The following is a 6,278-nucleotide window of genomic DNA, read 5'->3' as shown; positions in this document are numbered from 1 at the left end:
ACACACACACACACACACACACACACACACACACGAATGCAGATGAAGAACAGTTTCAGAAGCCAGCCAGCACTGAGGGTCCCCACTAACAATCCCACAGGGGCCTAACAACCATGGAAACGGTTAGGCCACATGCAAGAGGCTAAGCCAGGTGGGCACCGAGACTACAAAGCAGCCAGGACTGGAGGTGTCCGTCTGCAGCATCCGGTCTGCCGGATGGCACATGGCAGCCTTTCAGAAAGTCATCTGAACAGGGAAGGACACGCAGCCATCGGCCATCGGCTCATGGTGAGTATGGACAGAGAAGGCTGGGCTGGACAGCCGTGCCCCAGTCAGGCTACCTGCAGTCTTCCGCCTTAAACTGGTGGGAGGCCACCTCAGAACAAGCCAAATGGGATTCAGGGAAGAAGAGAGCTCTGTTCTCAAGAGGGAGGGTGGGGCCTGGGACAGTGTCTCACATCTATAACTCCAGCATGTTGAGAGAGGGCGATGGAGCCCAAAGGATTTCCTTGAGTTCAAGGCTAGCCAGGGCTACACAGTAAATTTCAAGGTAGCCTGGCTCAAGACTAAGGTTCTGTCTCAAAACAAAATGAAATTAAGTAAAGGAATGCGTTCTTGTGGGCTGGGGCCAGGAGACCCTGCCAAGGCCTGTGCTGAGGAGCAGAGCCTGCTGGGTAATGATGAGAATGCTTGCCCCACCCAAGAGGGAGCTTAAGCCTTCCTTCTCTCCACATTAGTTAGAGGTGGTGCAGACAGAAAGACAGAAAGACAGAACAGCCACCAACCAGTCTGCTAGGGAACATAGGTCCTGAACCCCAAGGAGATTCCTAGAGCCAGATCTACCATCCAGTGAGATCTCCCTGGGCCCCCGTTTCCTATCAAGAGACCACGAATAGGATTTAAGTTTCCTGCTTCCCTGGGAAACTCTATAGAGCAGCAAATCCTGTGGTCCTGTTCTGTGACGGGAAATTCGTGTGCCTATGTGAGCTCTGATGCCTGCTGGACCTTCTGTGTCTTGTCTGTATCCTTCGTCCATCTTCATTCATCCTCTGGCGTGAGCTTGAGGCTGTGGGAACTACCAAGATGTTCTTTGTCTAGTGGGTGGTGTTCTTAGAGGAAGTGTAAGAGCATCCCTCTGTGTGCAGGGGTGTATATAGGTTAGTGTGTGAGAATACGTGTCTTGTGTGTGCATGTAGGTTGTTGCACTTCCATGCCTAGGCACTCCCAACGTGGGAGTGTGTCTGTGTGTGTGCCTGGGCAGGCAGGGGTGAGTTCTACACACCTGTAGGTGGGTGTATGTAAATGTGAGGGTGTGGCAGTGTTCACTCAACAAGGAAAGAGATGCCTGCCTTTAGCTGCAGCCCCGGATTCGAGTCCTTTAAGGGGAACCCAGCCAGGGTAGGGCACCGAGCCAAGAGAAGCATTTGACCAATGCTGTCTGACAGAGAATGAGGAAGAGGTCACAGGTCCTTGACTCCATCACTCTGGGGCTGAAATAGGTCAGCAGAGGAACCTTAAATCAAAAGATCACTGGTTTGAACAGATGGGGGTGTGCTCAGGATTTTAATTCCAGCAGAAGGCAGGCAGGTTCTCGGCAAGTTCGAGGTCAGCCTGGTCAACAGAGAGAAAGTTCAGGAACCGTCAGATAATGACACCCTGTCTCAAAAACAAGATATCAGATCTGATTTAGGGGGGTCTTAGGAAAGCGGCTGGACCCCATTCTGAAGGTGAGGACAAGAAGGCAGAGAGAGGAGCATCCCAGGTACCTCAGCATGTGCTCAGCAGGACTTCCAGCTTTACTGACCTCAGAGAATAACCAGTCCTCCTGGCTTAATTCTATAGAAGACCTTTAACCTTTCTCCTTCATGGCCTCAGGGTACCGCCCACTTCCCCTGCTGCTGCCTCCGAAGCTCTGAGAATTCTCTAGATGCTTCTCTACAGGGGAATTGTGGTAAGCGCCCTCCTTTATTCATGTAGGTCTCCAGGACCTCTCCAGGATGTCGGGGTTTGACTTTAGCCCTTCCTGGCTTTTTGGAGTTATGGACATTCTAGAGGTTCGACATGATTTTATCCTCATCACCTGTAACTCATCAGCTCTGTGGATTGCCTGAGGAAGGCCTGGCCCCACTAGTTGCATTGCTGTGTTCACCAGGGCAACTAGGAACGGGAGAGACTCCAAAGTCAGATTCATTAGGGCTCAACGCACTTACTGTTGCGGTAACCTATTGCCATTCACACCCCACCCACCGGACCCGTATCACTGCATATGTGCCCGGGTTCCCCCATCTCTACCCCTCTCTCTTCGATAATAGAACTTAAGTTCCAGACTGAGCCTAGATCGCTCTCCGAGTTTCTACAAACAGTGTAGGTGGCCGAGGGACCACACCTGTTACACATGTTGGGGGCCAGAGCATGCCACAGTGCTGCCTCATTTAGAGCTATTCTATAGAAAGAGCATCCACAGGGTGGACCTCTATTCCCCAGCCCTTCGCAGCAACTGAATATGGTGGGCGGAACACCGTGGAGTCCGGAGAATAAGAGTAAGAATAGGAAGGAAGTCCCAGACAAGAGAGAGAGAAACCAAGGAGATACTGCATTTCCAGAGTGAGGTATAGCCCGCGCTAGCCTTAACCGCAGCACATAGTTGACAGTGACTTTGAACTCCTGATCTTTCCACCTCCACTTCTGAGTGCTGCTACAGTACTATACAACCAAACCTGGCTTTACTGGGTGCTAGAGGTCAAACCTGGGAGCCCCAATGCCAGGGGAACATACTACCAGCTGAGCTACGTCTCCAGTCCTTCTTGGGATTTTTATTAAGAGATATGATCTAAGGCGAGACAAAGAGGCTGGCCCTCTGGGAACAGGGAAAGAGAGACAAGCTCTAGAAGTGAGCTGCAGAGGGAAGAAGGGATTCCGAAAGATGCCCTGGGTCTCTCTTCCTGCCATTGGGTACAGCTTCCATGGGTGAGGTATGAAAGACTATAGGATACCAAGCAGCAAGTGCTCTGAATCCTCCTGTGCCTGGTTGTTACTGTGGACACAGGACAGCCATTAGCAGGGTGAGGCAGGCCAATCCCACAGAGGGGTGAATTATAGGCCCGTGGGTTTGCTCCTCATTCTCTGGCTCAGTTTGCCATCTGTGTCCTCCTCATGTTTGTGGGGGTCTCTGGTGCTCTTGGCTGATGGGAGGATGTTCCAGACAGCAGACCTAGCTCTATCTAAATCTAAGATGGTTGCTTTCTGTAGTTGAGAAGCCAGGCTACAGCCTTGCGTCTCTTCTGCAGAACTCTAATACTGTCTTCTGTTCAATCTCCCTTTACCAGGCAAGGGGACGGGGTAGCACAAACACAGACCCACAGGGCACAGCTTGGGCAACTCAGGCTGCTGCTTAAACTATTCTGTGCATTTGACCTCAACACTGTAATGAGCCTGGTGACAGGAATGTTCTTATCTCTGACCTTTGCCCTCTGCTGAACAACAAGCCTTGTGTTCTAGGGCAGGGTGGCCACTTCCCACCTCCACCTGAGATGGCTACCCAGGAAATCAGTGGGCAATGAGGGAGCTTTCATGTCTGAGAAGCTACACTGATGCTGTCTTTAGTTCAGGGTTAGGGTTACCACATACCAGGAATCTGTCTTTAGCATCTGCTGGATCTTCCTGGCCCCTGGATCTATGAATCCATGTCCTCTGCTTCTGTCTGTGAGCCCTAAGACATGCAGACTCAGCAGAGACAATATCGCCCCCAAGAGGGGAAACAACTTCTTGGTGGAGAGGCTACACCAATGAAATAAGCAAACCCCTCCCCTTTCCAGCTATGAAACACGCGCTATGCCCAATGTAGAAAAGGCATACATCTGCAGGATTTAAATCCCGTGGGACAAATGGCTAGGAAAAACTTTCTGCAAAGTGTCCTTCCAGGAGTAACGATGAAAAGAAGACGGAGGAGCATCTGCCCAAAGGCCACACCCTCTGCCACCCTTGGGTCCATCTTCAGTGGCCGTCACCTGATATGCATGCTGGTGTGTGTCCCCTCTCAGCTGTCTGCTCGAGATCCTGTGCACAACACGGACCACATGGCTCTCCTCAGCAACCTTGACTGCTCTGTCCCCAGAAGGCACAGTGCCCACTGCCAGGCCCAATGCCTGATGGGAAGGGCAGACCCACACAAATCTGGACTAGAGAAACACACCAGCAAACCCTGAGGCCTGGGTCTTTTGGGTCTTTTGCTGACATAGGTGCCAACTTTTGAGTGAGTCTTAACATCTGAAGCCAGGCCTTGGAGGACAAGGATTAGCCTCTGTCCACATTGCACATGAGGTGGAGGAAGGATCTCTAAATGATGCTGGGCGCTCAGTCCACGATTTTCCTCAGGCATCCTACCGACATCTCTGAACTTTCCTGTCTGTCTGGTGTCTGTTTCTAAGCATGTGGGCCTAATTCATAGCCAGGACAGGGCTGAGCCAGACAGGAGCTTTAGAATGTATTCTCTCAAAATACCTCATGCCCAGGCAAATCATAAGATCCCTGCACTCCTCCGACTAAGGCACAGGATAGCCTGAACACAACTTTGCATCAAGGGGTGGTGGTTGGGGGGAGTCAGATATGGTGGCAAACACCTGAAATACAGGATGGGCATCTGTGAGGTCAGGTTGGGGTGGGAGACAGAGTGAGGAGAAGACAACAGGGGCTGGAGGAGGGAGGGTTTAGGTTTCACAGTCAAGCCTCAGGCAGGGAAGGGTAAGAAACTAAACTCGTAAAGCACAGAGCTTGGCTTCCCTAGCCAAGCCCCATGGCTAGAAGACTTCCAAAGCACACAAGGAGGGAGCGAAGCAGCTGCTGGGGCCCCAGAGGTCAAACTGATGGCCTTAAATCAATTCCTAAAGTTTTCTGGCAAGCTCCCCAGAGGAACAGGGAAGCAGCGGCACCAGCCTTCATCCTCCATGTCTCTGAAGGCCTCTCCCTGCCTCCCTACTTTCCCCGGGGACGGATCTGAGAAAGGATGTGGAACCTGCCAGGAAAACATGGGGTCAGCACACATTTGCCGGATGCACATGACTATGTCATTTCATGGGGTGAGACCGCGGGTCTCAAGTGACTAACAAGAATGTGGCAAAATCAGAATTTGGATGTGACCTATCCAAATTTAATTTTTTTATCCCCCATGTGACAAAAGGACCATACTTCCTACTTCCTACTTCCACTGCCTTTGCCCAAAGACATCCATAAGATCCCGCTTAGTGTGGTGGTGGTGGTGGTGGTGGTGGTGTTGGTGGTGGTGGTGGTGTGTGTGTGTGTGTGTCTACCCTAGGGTCAATCATCCATCATGGTCCTCCTTGCCTCAGGACAGGGTTTTTTTTTTTTTTTTTTTTTTGAGAGCAATTCAAATTCCAACATCAACGCTCAATTATCCCTGAGTTGACACCCCACCCCTACCTCCACCTCCACCATCACGGCTGAGAGCTCAGAAGTTTCTACACACACCAAAAACAACAACAAGAAGAAAAGCAACCTAAAAAAACAAACTTGCTCCACCCTTCAGGCTGGCAGTTGGAAACCAGAAGCCCTGAGTCCTTGATTTTACTTTGAAGCAGGATAGAGCATAAGAAAATAGGCTCCCTGGAGCCAAGTCAGGGCCACAGGGTCTTAGAGCGTCCCCACCTCCTGTCTGCATCCCTTATTCCCTTTCTTCATCCTCCTATTCTCAGCCTGGCCTTTCCATGCTCTCCGTTCACCCTCCCCAGCTGCTCACATTTCTAGGCCTTGGGGAAAAGCCCATACTTCAAAGAAAGATATCGGAGCTCAGCCTCCTTCCAACCATGACAGACCCTGCCCTGTACCAGGAGCTGCCTGTCCCTGGGAGCTGGCCTCCAGAGGAACATCACTGGAAGCTGCGCCAGAAGTGATGGGTTTGCTGCTTGTGTTCTGGGGTTGAGGGCAAGATTAGGAATTACCTTCGGGGGCAGGAATTAGACCAGAGCTAGACAGCTAGGAAGGGGGCTTGCAGAAGAGCATAGGAGGGAGGAGGGAGGAGAGCCCCCTGCCCACGGCAGAGGGACAGGATGCACCCGCAGTTCATGGGGTGGGGGAGCAGCACTGGGTCAGGAAGGCTTGACACTTTAAGCACAGGTCTTCCAGGCCTTTCTGCCTCTGACTCCCTAAACCCATCCCACAGCCCTCCTGGCTGCATGGCTTGCAATTTTCAACTCTGCCTGAACCCAGGACATGGGACAAAAGCCCAGTTTATTTGCTTGCATCCACCAGCCTCCCTGATGCTC

The 6,278-nt window shown here is 51.6% G+C and overlaps 1 protein-coding gene across 1 annotated transcript in view; it reads right to left on the bottom strand.

Annotated features, from left to right (window-relative positions):
• The window catches only part of Lrfn2 (leucine rich repeat and fibronectin type III domain containing 2), a 169,577-nt gene that overhangs the window by 161,572 nt on the left and 1,727 nt on the right, over positions 1-6,278 (bottom strand). The window lies entirely within an intron of this gene.

The sequence above is a fragment of the Mus pahari genome, chromosome 18 (genome assembly GCF_900095145.1).
Source record: "Mus pahari chromosome 18, PAHARI_EIJ_v1.1, whole genome shotgun sequence".
Taxonomy (NCBI): Eukaryota; Metazoa; Chordata; class Mammalia; order Rodentia; family Muridae; genus Mus; species Mus pahari.
This window is presented reverse-complemented; position numbering and strand designations above follow the sequence as displayed.